The sequence below is a fragment of the Acanthochromis polyacanthus genome, chromosome 16 (assembly GCF_021347895.1).
Source record: "Acanthochromis polyacanthus isolate Apoly-LR-REF ecotype Palm Island chromosome 16, KAUST_Apoly_ChrSc, whole genome shotgun sequence".
Classification (NCBI taxonomy): domain Eukaryota; kingdom Metazoa; phylum Chordata; class Actinopteri; family Pomacentridae; genus Acanthochromis; species Acanthochromis polyacanthus.
In genome coordinates, this window is record NC_067128.1 from 19,447,460 (window position 1) to 19,461,670 (window position 14,211).

General features: G+C 45.3%; 1 long non-coding RNA gene across 1 annotated transcript; it reads left to right on the top strand.

The window, feature by feature from the left end:
- The first annotated feature begins 6,147 nt into the window (after window positions 1-6,147).
- Window positions 6,148-10,423, top strand: LOC127530276 (uncharacterized). The gene is made up of 2 exons (XR_007936737.1): window positions 6,148-6,271; window positions 9,156-10,423. It is a non-coding gene; the product is annotated as an uncharacterized LOC127530276 (long non-coding RNA).
- Window positions 10,424-14,211: the final 3,788 nt, after the last annotated feature.

Here is a 14,211-nt window from a genome sequence, read left to right on the forward strand (position 1 = left end):
CCCCTACTGACGGGGGAGGCCCAGACGGCAGCGATCAGCCTGCCGGCGGCGGCCCGGAGGAATTTCGCTGATGTCAGGAAGGCGGTGCTGGACAGGACGGGCCTCTCGCCTGAGGACCACCGGCGCCGTTTCCGGGGCGCTCGGCTGGGGGCGGGGCGACCGCTCGTTTGTGTTTGCCCAGCAGGTGAAGGACGCGGCAACGCAGGTGGCTGCTGCCGGGGGGAGACCGCGGAGGAGAGTCGGCTTCTGGAGAAGATTGTGGTGGAGCAGTTCATCGAGGGGTTTAGCCAGGGGCAGACGAGCAACTGGGTGAGGTATCATCGCCCGGCGATCTGAGGGCAGCAAGTGACGCTGGCCGAGGATCACCTGGCGGTCCAGTCGGGAGGCCAAGGACGGGCACGCTCCCGGAATGCGACCGACACCAGCGCCACGCAGGAAAACCCTGGCCTGCCGCTGACATCGGCGCCACGTTCACTGACGCCTCCGGTTCCGGTGCCCCGTAGCTAACCTCTCTTTTGCTTCTCCTTCCCACCCAGGCTCCGGCTGCTGCTTGCTACGCTGTTTCCCAACCCACCGGGGGCTCCTCAAACGTCAGGTCACGGAGTGCTGGCGGTGTGGGCAGCCTGGCCACTTCCGACCGGGAGTGTCCGCTCATGGAGGTCGGCCAGGTGGTTCGGGTTGCCGGCACGCCAGCACCCTCTCCCGGTCCGGGAGGGACATACAGCGTTCCGGTAAGGATCCAGGGGGGTGTACATCGGGCTATGTGGATTTGGGCTGTGGACAGTCCCTGATTCACCAAAACCTGGTTCGACCCGGGGCATTGGTGGAAGGCATCCTGGGTGAGGATAAGGTGTGACATGGGGATGTTCACAAATATCCTGTTGTGCCAGTGGAAGTTAGATTCAAGGGAAAAAAGCATATCATCAAGGCCGCGGTTAGCTCCCGCCTTAACGCACCCCTTATTTGGGTACGGGATTGGCCTGGGTTCCAGGGGGCAGTGGGGAAATGTGTGGGAGTGCGTTCACGAGCGGTAGGGACGTGTGATATGTGTGCTGTGCTCAGTGTGATGCGAGGTTGTCCGACACTGCAGACGGGGAGGGGGATCCCGAGGGGCCTCGTCAGGAGGCTCCGCGGGTTCCTGTCATACACCCCATGGAGATCTTCCTCTGGAACAGTCTCGGGATGACACACTGCGCTCAGCTTTCGACCAAGTGATAAAGATTGATGGTCAGTTGGTGCACCCGGGCACAGCACCTGCATATCCACACTTTTCATTAATCAGAGACAGATTATACAGAGTGACTCGTGACACTCAGACGCAGAATATAGCCACCCAATTGTTGGTGCCAAGGGGCCGCCGGGAAACAGTTTTCCAGGCGGCACATTTCAACCCAATGGCTGGTCACATGGGGTATGAAAAAACACTCGACCGGGTCATGGCCCGATTCTATTGGCCTGGCATTCGGGAAGACGTACGCCGGTGGTGTGCGTCTTGTCCTGAATGCCAGTTGGTTAACCAACCGGCCATCCCACGGCCGCCTTTGCACCCATTACCATTGATAGAGGTTCCATTTGAAAGAATTGGTATGGACCTCATCGGGCCATTTCACCGGAGCGCACGAGGATATCGGTTTGTGTTAGTCCTAGTGGATTACGCAACACGATATCCCGAAGCAGTGCCGTTGCGCACCATCTCTGCAAAGAGTGTTGCACAAGCACTGTTTCAGGTCATCTCCCGAGTTGGAATCCCCAAAGAGATTCTGACTGACCAGGGCACCTCGTTTATGTCACGAACACTTCGGGAACTTTACGAATTATTGGGCATCAAGTCTATTCGGACAAGTGTGTACCACCCACAGACCGATGGTCTGGTGGAGCGTCTGAATAAGACCTTGAAGAACATGATTCGTAAGTTCATTCACGAGGAGAGCAGCAATTGGGATAAATGGCTGGACCCTCTGTTGTTTGCAGTGCGGGAGGTGCCCCAGGCCTCCACGGGATTTTTCTCCCTTTGAACTGCTGTTTGGCAGGAAGCCACGTGGGGTTTTGGACCTGGTTAAAGAAAACTGGGAGGAAGGTCCAAGCCCAAGTAAGAATGAAATACAGTACGTCCTGGACCTTAGAGCAAAACTCCAATCACTGGGACAGCTTTCACGTGAGAATTTGCTCAAGGCCCAGGAACGACAACAACGCCTGTACAACAGAGGGGCAAAGCTCAGACAATTTTCACCGGGAGAAAAAGTACTTGTATTACTTCCATCTTCTAGCTCGAAATTACTCGCCAAGTGGCAAGGGCCCTTCGTGGTCACACGACGAGTAGGGGAGGTGGATTATGAGGTGGCACGCTCTGACAGGGGAGAAGCAACACAGGTTTACCACCTCAACCTCCTAAAAGCATGGAGAGAGGCGGAGTCGGCTTCTTTGGTGACTGTAGTTGAAGAGAGAGACGAGTTAGGGCCTGAGGTTCCAAAGCCGGGCAATTCCACCTCACTCCCCGTTGAAAACCACCTCTCGCAGTCCCAAAAAGCCGACATTGCCATGTTGCAGGAGCGGTTTGCTGACGTGTTTTCCCCCCTGCCAGGGCGTACAGACCTCATACAGCACCACATCGAGACCCCCCGAGGCGTGAGGGTTTTTTCACGACCTTACAGACTGCCTGAACATAAGAGAAAATTAGTTCAGAAGGAATTGAAAGCAATGCTAGAGATGGGAGTGATAGAAGAGTCAAACAGTGCCTGGTGTAGCCCCATTGTTCTTGTCGTCAAGAAGGATGGGTCTATACGGTTCTGTGTGGACTACCGCAGGGTGAATGACGTGTCACGATTTGATGCCTATCCCATGCCAAGGGTCGACGAGCTCCTGGATCGGCTGGGCACTGCGCGTTTCTTCACCACACTGGATTTGACCAAGGGCTACTGGCAGATTCCCCTGTCACCGGAGTCCAAGGAAAAAACGGCCTTCTCCACTCCGTACGGTTTGTACCAATTCGTGACGCTTCCGTTCGGGTTGTTCGGAGCCCCAGCCACGTTCCAGCGTCTCATGGACAAGGTGCTGCGGCCGCACGCAGCATATGCGGCCGCCTACCTGGATGATGTTATCATCCATAGTAACAGCTGGGCGGCGCATGTGCGGCAGGTGGCCGCGGTGCTGGAGTCCTTGAGACAGGCGGGGCTGACGGCCAACCCGAAGAAGTGCGCGGTTGGACGGAGGGAGGTACGGTATCTGGGTCACCACTTGGGCGGCGGGCAGGTGCACCCACAGGTGGATAAGACAGCAGCGATCGCAGCCTGTCCGCAGCCCAAGTCCAAAAAAGAGGTACGGCGGTTCCTGGGGCTGGCGGGCTACTATCAGCGGTTCATACCTAAATTCTCGGACCTGGCCAGCCCCTTGACCGACCTGACCCGGAAGAGTGCCTCAGATCCGGTCCAGTGGACGGAGCAGTGCCAGCGGGCGTTTGAGAGAATAAAGCAGGCCCTCTGTGGGGAGCCACTCCTCTACACACCTAACTTCTCTCTCCCTTTTTTCCTGCAGACTGATGCGTCGAACAGAGGGCTGGGGGCCGTTTTGTCCCAGCAGGTGCAGGGCGTCGACCGCCCTGTAGTTTACATCAGCCGCAAGTTGTCTGAGAGGGAGGCTCGCTACAGCACGGTAGAGAAAGAGTGCCTGGCAATCAGGTGGGCGGTCGGGGCCCTGCGCTACTACCTCCTGGGACGCCCATTCACCCTCTGTTCGGACCACGCCCCTCTCCAATGGCTCCATCGCATGAAGGATACCAACGCCCGAATCACACGGTGGTATCTAGCTCTACAGCCTTTTAAGTTCACAGTGATTCATAGGCCGGGGGCGCAGATGGCCGTGGCTGACTTCCTCTCCCGCTCCTTGGAGCCGGTGGGGGGAGTTGGTTAGGCCGGATGGCTCCCCGGCCTAAGTCGGGCGGTGGGGATATGTGGCGATGGGCGTGGGAGAGCTCAGCTGCAGGAGAGAGAGGTGTGGAGGCAGCGTCAAGGTAATTGACACAGGTGGTGGTAATCGGCTGACCTGATTATCTCCGCAGTAGCAGCCGGAGCGGAGGATAAAAAGTCGGGCAGACAGAGATGAGAGGAGCAGCGGAGAGACAGTGGAAGCTGCGTGGACTGAGTGACAGCGGAGGCTGCGTGGACTGAGTGACAGCGGAGGCTGCGTGGACTGGGTGACAGCGGAGGCTGCGTGGACTGGGTGACAGCGGAGGCTGCGTGGACTGGGTGACAGCGGAGGCTGCGTGGACTGGGTGACAGCGGAGGCTGCGTGGACTGGGTGACAGCGGAGGCTGCGTGGACTGGGTGACAGCGGAGGCTGCGTGGACTGGGTGACAGCGGAGGCTGCGTGGACTGGGTGACAGCGGAGGCTGCGTACCGGACTGTGGTATACATTGAATCGTGAAATAATAAACAATATTCCCTCGACAACCAAGGCGTGTGTGTGTATTGAGTGGACCCACGGACAGCGAACTTGTCACAACGTTAAACCTGCAACAATAAATCTAAAACCAGTCACTCAATTGAACATGAGACCTTCAGGCAGTTTATGTAGAGAGCTTAACTAATTTTGGCCTTGTGCTGCAGGCCCCTAGCCTAGCCCTGCTAGACCCATGTTCTGAAGGCACAAGGGTCTAGGACCGCTTGACAGGGAGGGAGGCGGGCTAAAAGGTTGTCTTTCAAATCACTCTGCAGCAATTGGGTAGGTATACAACCAATCAGCGCAACGAATAGGCTGACGTAGTTCCTCGAGCGCCGGCGGATTGTGGCTAAGTCCCATTAGCTTCCCAACCAGCGGAGCCAACTGGTATATTAAGGATTTGCCATATCCCGTCGGCATAAGTCCACATACGTCTTTCTTCTCAATGAAACACTTCAGTGCCGTCCTTTGTTTATCTTTCAAGTTGAATTTTAGCTTCAAATCTTTAAGGGCTGTGGCCAAAGCTGAGTCGAAAGATAACTGTTTATTGTGCGCCGGTTGTTTCTGTCAGAATCGTCGCGCCTCTGTCGTAAATTAGTTATGCCCGCCTTCTGACTCTACACTTCATGGTGATTGGTCCGGCCAGTTTTAGGAGCATCCAGCCTCGAGCCTTATGGAGGGTAACTAGACCCACCCTGGCAGAGAATTAAATTCGTTGCTGTGGGTTGTCTAGCGCGGCTAGGCTAGCAGGCTCCTGAAGTCACCTTAAATATTATTTTTCCATGTCAAAATAGTATTATATTAAATTGTAAATTCCAGACTTAAATGTCCAAGAAAAGGTTAACTAGAGCAGCAAGTCGATGCTTTATTTTAGGTACGCACCGTAGACTGATTGTTGTCAAAGGCATCCCAACATTTCATGTCTCATTACAGCAGGTAGTATAGTAACATAGTTGTATTTGACATTTTACTGGATCCCACAGTTCACTATCAACTTGTTTTTATTTTTTCATATGTTTCATCGGTTTTAAAATGCACAGAACAAAAAGTGGGCAAATTTGCAATTTAGATAAATTTGACAGCAAACGGCAAACTTCAAAGCAAGGGCTATTTTGTACGTTTTTGACATTCCTCACCAAGACGCATCTCATGTTGGCTGTTGTTATAAAATGTGACTTATTTCACATTGATTCCATTACATTCTGCCAAGGTCAATCAGCTTGTGATGCTGCGTTACATTTCTGGTGGTAATTCTGTGTTTCTTGCTTCAACATTAAGGTTTCCGTGCCTTTGCCACGGCTAAAGACGGCTCCAAATGTCTGGCCATGGAGTACGGAGGAGAGCAATCCCTCAATGATGTGATAGAGAAGAGGAAGAAGGACAGTCTGAAGGCTTTCCCTGCCGCCAACATAGAGAAAGTGGCGCTGCATGTGGCCCGCAGCCTGCAGGTGATTCATCTACCTGCTGCCAACGCATAGATTACATTGAATTAACGTCACACGTGTCGCTCTATGTATTGAAATTGTTGCTCAGCTTAAATTCAACTTTTAGTTTTAACTTCTTGACTTACAGATCAACGTATTTTGGTTTTTTTCCCCAAAACATTTTCATCTTCTGTCAGCATCTGCCATCTTCAAATTTGATTTAACAACATCAACACAAACGACTGTTGACGGGTGGGAATGCTGTGTTTGTTTGTCTTTACAGTATCTGCACAATGAGAAGAAGCTGCTGCACGGCGACATGAAGTCATGCAATGTGGTCATCAAAGGCAACTTTGAGACGGTGAAAATCTGTGACATCGGTGTTTCTCTGCAGCTGGATGAGAACATGAGAGGTGAGCTTGGTTTTTCAGTAATGAAAACAAGCGCTTAGCTTTGAGGTGGATATGCTTTTATTTTAAAAGTGCATTTATTGCATTTTCACAAATAGAATAAAATTTTCACAAATCAGAGACTATGTTTTTATGAATCTACAGGCTCTGTAGAATAATTCAGTCCAGATTTGAAGAGTCTACGTGTAGCGGTTCTCGACCTGGACCTGGTCTAATGTGGTCTATATGCTGAAAAAACAGTAAAATGTGCATTTATTGCATTTTCACAAATAGAATAAAGTTTTCACAAATCAGAGACTATGTTTTTATGAATCTACAGGCTCTGTAGAATAATTCAGTCTAAATTTGAAGAGTCTAAGTGTAGCGGTTCTCAAGCTGGACCTGGTCTAATGTGGTCTATATGCTGAAAAAACAGTAAAATGTGCATTTATTGCATTTTCACAAATAGAATAAAGTTTTCACAAATCAGAGACTATGTTTTTATGAATCTACAGGCTCTGTAGAATAATTCAGTCCAGATTTGAAGAGTCTACGTGTAGCGGTTCTCGACCTGGACCTGGTCTAATGTGGTCTATATGCTGAAAAAACAGTAAAATGTGCATTTATTGCATTTTCACAAATAGAATAAAGTTTTCACAAATCAGAGACTATGTTTTATGAATCTACAGGCTCTGTAGAATAATTCAGTCTAAATTTGAAGAGTCTAAGTGTAGCGGTTCTCAAGCTGGACCTGGTCTAATGTGGTCTATATGCTGAAAAAACAGTAAAATGTGCATTTATTGCATTTTCACAAATAGAATAAAGTTTTCACAAATCAGAGACTATGTTTTTATGAATCTACAGGCTCTGTAGAATAATTCAGTCCAGATTTGAAGAGTCTACGTGTAGCGGTTCTCGACCTGGACCTGGTCTAATGTGGTGTATATGCTGAAAAAACAGTAAAATGTGCATTTACTGCATTTTCACAAATAGAATAAAGTTTTCACAAATCAGAGACTATGTTTTTATGAATCTACAGGCTCTGTAGAATAATTCAGTCTAAATTTGAAGAGTCTAAGTGTAGCGGTTCTCAAGCTGGACCTGGTCTAATGTGGTCTATATGCTGAAAAAACAGTAAAATGTGCCTTTATTGCATTTTCACAAATAGAATAAAGTTTTCACAAATCAGAGACGATGTTTTTATGAATTCAGAGGCTCTGTAGAATAATTCAGTCCAGATTTGAAGAGTCTAAGTGTAGCGGTTCTCGAGCTGGACCTGGTCTAATGTGGTCTGGATGAGAAAAAAACTGTAAAATGTGCATTTATTGCATTTTCACAAATAGAATAAAGTTTTCACAAATCAGAGACGATGTTTTTATGAATTCAGAGGCTCTGTAGAATAATTCAGTCCAGATTTGAAGAGTCTAAGTGTAGCGGTTCTCGAGCTGGACCTGGTCTAATGTGGTCTGGATGAGAAAAAAACTGTAAAATGTGCATTTATTGCATTTTCACAAATAGAATAAAGTTTTCACAAATCAGAGACTATGTTTTTATGAATCTACAGGCTCTGTAGAATAATTCAGTCTAAATTTGAAGAGTCTAAGTGTAGCGGTTCTCAAGCTGGACCTGGTCTAATGTGGTCTATATGCTGAAAAAACAGTAAAATGTGCATTTATTGCATTTTCACAAATAGAATAAAGTTTTCACAAATCAGAGACTATGTTTTTATGAATCTACAGGCTCTGTAGAATAATTCAGTCCAGATTTGAAGAGTCTAAGTGTAGCGGTTCTCGACCTGGACCTGGTCGAATGTGGTCTATATGCTGAAAAAACAGTAAAATGTGCATTTATTGCATTTTCACAAATAGAATAAAGTTTTCACAAATCAGAGACTATGTTTTTATGAATCTACAGGCTCTGTAGAATAATTCAGTCTAAATTTGAAGAGTCTTAGTGTAGCGGTTCTCAAGCTGGACCTGGTCTAATGTGGTCTATATGCTGAAAAAACAGTAAAATGTGCATTTATTGCATTTTCACAAATAGAATAAAGTTTTCACAAATCAGAGACTATGTTTTTATGAATCTACAGGCTCTGTAGAATAATTCAGTCTAAATTTGAAGAGTCTAAGTGTAGCGGTTCTCAAGCTGGACCTGGTCTAATGTGGTCTATATGCTGAAAAAACAGTAAAATGTGCATTTATTGCATTTTCACAAATAGAATAAAGTTTTCACAAATCAGAGACTATGTTATTATTAATCTACAGGCTCTGTAGAATAATTCAGTCTAAATTTGAAGAGTCTAAGTGTAGCGGTTCTCAAGCTGGACCTGGTCTAATGTGGTGTATATGCTGAAAAAACAGTAAAATGTGCATTTATTGCATTTTCACAAATAGAATAAAGTTTTCACAAATCAGAGACTATGTTTTTATGAATCTACAGGCTCTGTAGAATAATTCAGTCCAGATTTGAAGAGTCTACGTGTAGCGGTTCTCGACCTGGACCTGGTCTAATGTGGTCTGGATGAGAAAAAAACTGTAAAATGTGCCTTTATTGCATTTTCACAAATAGAATAAAGTTTTCACAAATCAGAGACTATGTTTTTATGAATTTTCAGGCTCTGTAGAATAGTTGAGTACAGATGTGAGGAGTGTAGGTACAGTGGTTTTCAATCTGGACCTGGTCTAATAAGGACTGGTTATAAAGCAAAAACGGTGAAATATCCCCTTAAACGTTTTCACAAATAAAATACAAATTTTACAAATACAATAGCTCTTGTCAGGCATAGTTAATGACTTACCCAAATGTCTAAAATGTTTACACATCAAGAAGTGTCGAAAAAAACAGATAATCAGTGGATAAACTGTCGCACCGCACGTTCATTTCATTTCCCCTTAACTTTTCCCTTAAGTGCCGAATCGGAAGCTAACTTCAGCGTCGTGGGTTGGGGCAGTTCTGCAGTCACGCTGCTGCCATATTATGGAAGGTATGTTGATTTGAATAAAACTTAATTTGATTCATGTATATACGATGTGGCTGTGCAAACAGAGGTTGTTATTGTCATTTCTGAAACAGCTCCTGCAGTTTACTGTGTTATTAGCCCTGTCACAAGCTAATGCTAATTCCCTGGAGCAACAAAAAACTGATTCTGACCAAACCGCAGTCATAACAACGTCTCAAAATAGCAGAGAGTATCTTTTTACCTCACTGATGGCATGGCTAGGTCTTTAGTGGAAACTGAACTTTGGTAGAATCGCTGCAGCTGCGCTGACAGTGACCGATGCAAGCTGTTTGTTTACATAGCCATGAGCTGGACCGCAGCATTCAGATCTAACCTTTCCGTGCTCTAAACAATTCTGAGAGAGAGAAAGCTTCATCTTTCCCCAGTTGTTGTGGCACCCGCGGACAGCGTAATTGATGCCAAACATGTTAAAATCGCTTAAAAGAACAGTTAAAAGTAGCTACAGTAGCGAGAGGACTCGATGTTGTTATAGTGCAAAGACGGTCAATCGGAAGTCGCTCTCAAAAATGGCGCTGCCCTGCCTCACTTCCTGAATAAGGTGAATACACAACCTGGTCTCACGGGGATTCGTGAAACTGTCACGTAAGTTTTAGTTTCGGTTTCGTGCGCACCAACACGAATACAGGCACTCTCGGCCCCACGGCTCGTCAGCGCCAATAGGCAGTAGCGGTCGATGCGGCGTCTACTCTTTATTATGTCTATGGAGGAGAGTCTCCTCAAGGACTGATCACAGCAGCAGAACCCTGAACCACAAGTTAGGGATGAGACAGATGAAGATGAGTCGGTTGTTAGTTTTGATAATTTGCTCGCCCTCAGTCACAGGATGTACATACATACATGCTGATGTTGTAAAGAGTAGTGTTGGAGATTTGCCCTTTAACTGATGTTCTGTGAAATCTAAGTTGCGATGGAACTGTTTCCTTGCAGAGGAAAAAAAGACGATAGCGTTATTAGAAACTGCAACACTTCTTATTTTATTTTTATTTTTTTCTTTAAAATGAAATATTTATATTTTTTCTTTTAATTAATTTTAAGATTTGAATATCTGAACACTTATTTGAACAGAACAGATTCTGATATTGCTGACAAGTATGTGTTGTAAAGAATAATGTTGGAGATGTGCACTTATTTTGAAATAAATCCACATTGTGAAGCAACCCTTACTTGCACTGAATTGGAAGTATTTTAGAAAAATACACTGACTTACAGGGCTTTACAGAAAAGTGTGCTATTGTAGACTTGACATGTAGTTACATGATTTTAATATTAATAGGTCGTGATCTAAAGTGGGCCTGAAACTCCAGGGCTGAGCATGAATCCCACTCTGGCCCTGATATTCAGTCTCTGTTCCACAATGATTCTGGGTTTATAGGGTTTATTTATTTGTATTTAATCTTCTGTGGATGAATCCCGAGATCCATCAGAGCTGCCAGGAGAATTTCATTAAGGTAAGCGGCCATTAAGCACAAAATTACGGAGCACTGCTTGAACTGTGTTATTAGAAGGACTATAAGATGATTTTAGTGCAATAAGGATCTTGTTCTCACTAAGATGCTTCAATCAGAGGCGGATCTTGTCAGAAAAGGTTCAGGTAGCTTTGAGGCTCCACACATCTCTGACAGGCGATGGAAACTCGTGCGCATACGTGGAAAAGCGAAACAGAAATGGACAACATGGACGATTGTTTTAGCTGCAGATCAGAACTGGTCAAGCACAGTGCATCTTTTAAATCATGGCAACAGAAGGTGACGCGCACCTACAAAAGGCCTGTTGACGTTCGAACTTTCCATTTTGCATTTGGACTGTCAACATGAAGGTAAGAAAATTATTTTCATGCTTTTCTCATCAGCTGATCTTCTCTGAACACTGTGTTTTGCTGTATAACCGTACAGGAGAATGTGTAGATAAAACTGTTATTTTGTTACCTCCGCCAGGAGGTTATGTAATCATCGGAGTTTGTCTGTTTGTCTGATAATTAACAGCATAACTCAAAAAGTCATGGAGGGATTTTCACCAGATTTTTACAGAATGCCCGGAAGGCCAAAAGTAACAATCGATTAGTTTTTGGAGGTGATCCGGATCACCGTCTGTACAATTTTGAGAGATGGCATCTCTCAAAATTGTACAGTCCTTCAAAAAAAATCCTGGATCCAGACGGTGATCCGGATCACCTCCAAAATCTAATAGATTGTTACTTTGGGCTTCCGGGCATTCTGTAAAAAATGGTGAAAATCCGTCCATGACTTTTCGAGTTATGTTAACAGACAGACAGACAGACAAACAGATGGCCTGGCGAAGGTCTGCGCTCTCCGAGTGCGTTTCTAGTTTAACATGGAAAGTTCGGTGGAAAATGGCTGCTGGTCCATTTCTCATAAAATGTTCCAAATATGATCAGTTGTGTGTGAAGCATTGAAGGTCCTCGGAGCCTCTTTTTAAGGTTTCCGATCAAACGTTCAGTTTATCATGATGTGGATATTGATTTAAATGTGCCGAGACCAGTAAAATGAATAATTTACATGTTCACTATGAAAAACGTCAAAAATCTGCATTTTATAAATTGATATTTGTTATTTCACAATGTGGCTGCACATTGGAGTAGTGGTTGGCACTTTCGCCTTGCAGCAAGAAGATACCCGGTTCTGTATAATTTGGTTTCAGAAATTAAAAAGCAAGATGGCGACTGGCCCATATTTCATAAAACACTAAGAAATGTGTATCTTTGGTAACCATGACGATGGAAGTATTTGAAGAAGCGTCGCGAGGGGAAACGTCCCGACGTCAGAACGTGCACGTGTAATATCCACATCAAAAATATGTATTTTTATAAACACTAATCATTGTTATTATTATTTCACAACAATTGGCACTAAATGTATGTTATTTTCACTGTATTTAAATCGGCAAAATATAGTTAATTTACAAATATTTGCTGTTAGCTACAAGAAAAAAATGTGTACATTGGGGATGGAAATCAAATAGTAAATGCTAATGGTAGTTTGCATGTTCTCCCTGTGCATGCGTGGGTTTTCTCCGGGCACTCCGGCTTCCTCCCACAGTCCAAAAATATGCTGAGGTTAATTGGTTACTTAAAAATTCTCTATACACCGCTTTATCCTCACTCGGGTCGCGGGGGGTGCTGGAGCCGATCTCAGCTGACTCGGGGGAAGGCAGGGGACACCCTGGACAGGTCGCCAGTCTGTCGCAGGGCTACATATACAGACAAACAGTATGAAATGAGTAGTACTGGGCCTGCACAAGGAACAGTCCTGGCTCCATTCATTCTGTGTACATCTGACTTCAAATACAGCACTGAGTCCTGCCACATTCAGAAATACTCTGATGACACTGGCAATTTAGAGTAATCAATTAACCTCAGCATATTTTTGGACTGTGGGAGGAAGCCAGAGTTGATTATTATTACGGTTATTTTAATATAATTTTTATTTAAATACATCACAGATGTTTCCTGTGGTTTCCATTATTTTTTAACCCATATTCACAGTGGTTTACTGTATTATCATTGTTAAAGAATAATGGAATAGTGTATTGTCCAAGTGAAAAAGAACAGCAAATATCTGTATTTATTTTGTAAAACATTATTATTATTATTATTATTATTATTATTATTATTATTATGTAGTAGTAGTAGTATTTCAGAAAATATAATCTGTAATACAATAATTATTATTTTGGTTCTACTTTAATAGTGTTATAATTTAAATACTTTACAGATATTTTAATCTATATTCACAGTTGTTTACTGTATTATTATTGTTAAAAGATCATTTTTGTAAAACAGATTTAGTGTTTTGCATTTTGATGCATGGTATTTATGGAATTTGGAGTTAAAATAAGTGAAATGATGGAGAAGTAAAACGAGGAGCATTCATGAGAGCTGGTTTGTGACGTTGCAGAGCTGTGTGAGTTTTTAGTCTCTGCTGACTAAAGATAAACAAAGTGAGGATTTTAGTTGAGAAGTTTTCTTTCTGGATTAGTCTCTGAGCAGAAATGTGAAGCATCTTCCTGAAACCCTGAAGCTGGAGTCGATCAGAGACTCGGGGTGCAGCAACATGTTCTCCTCTGAGTTCCTCTGAGGTTCTCCTGAGCGTCCCTCTTTGAGCAGCTTCACCTCTTTGCTCCAGTTTCCTGAGTCTGTGTTGAAATGTTGTTTTTGTTTCTGTTTCCAGCGGACGTCGGACCCCAGCGACTCTCCAAGGTACAGCACACCCTCACCTCCACCATGCGCTCCCTCCTCCTCCCCCCCTCCCTCCAAGCGTCCTCGCTTGTCTCCCTCCCCCTCTCCTCTCTCCTCTTCCTCCCCCTCTTCCTCCTCCCCCCCTCCCTCCAAGCGTCCTCGCTCTTCTTCCCCCCTCTCTCCTCTCTCCTCTATTCTTTTTCCCTGCATCTTTTCCTCTTCCCACCCTGTCTCCTCCTCCCCCTCTTGCTCTGCTTTTTCTGCCCTCCCTCACTCCATCTCTCCTCCTCCTTCTCCTCCCCCCATCTCTCCTTCCTTTCCTCTTCACCTGTCCCTCCCTGAGGACTCCTCGTCCTCCTTCTCCTCCTCCGATTCTTTTTATTCTCCCATTCTTCTCCCACTCGTTCGTCCCTCCTCCCCCTCTCGCTCTTCTTCTCCCATTCCTCGGCCTGTCTCTCCTGACCCCTCCTCCTCCTCTTCCTTCTCCTCCTCTGAGTCTTTTTATTCTCCCATTCTTCTCCCACTCGTTCGTCCCTCCTCCCCCTCTCGCTCTTCTTCTCCCATTCCTCGGCCTCTCTCTCCTAACCCCTCCTCCTCCTCCTGATCTTCTCACTCTTCTTTTTCTAAAAAAACCAAAACAAAAAACCCTCTTCTTTTTCGAAAAAAACTCTTCTTTTTCTCAAAAAAATTAAAAAAAATTTTCTCAAAAAATAAAAAAAATTCTCAAAAAACTCTTTTTCTAAAAAAACT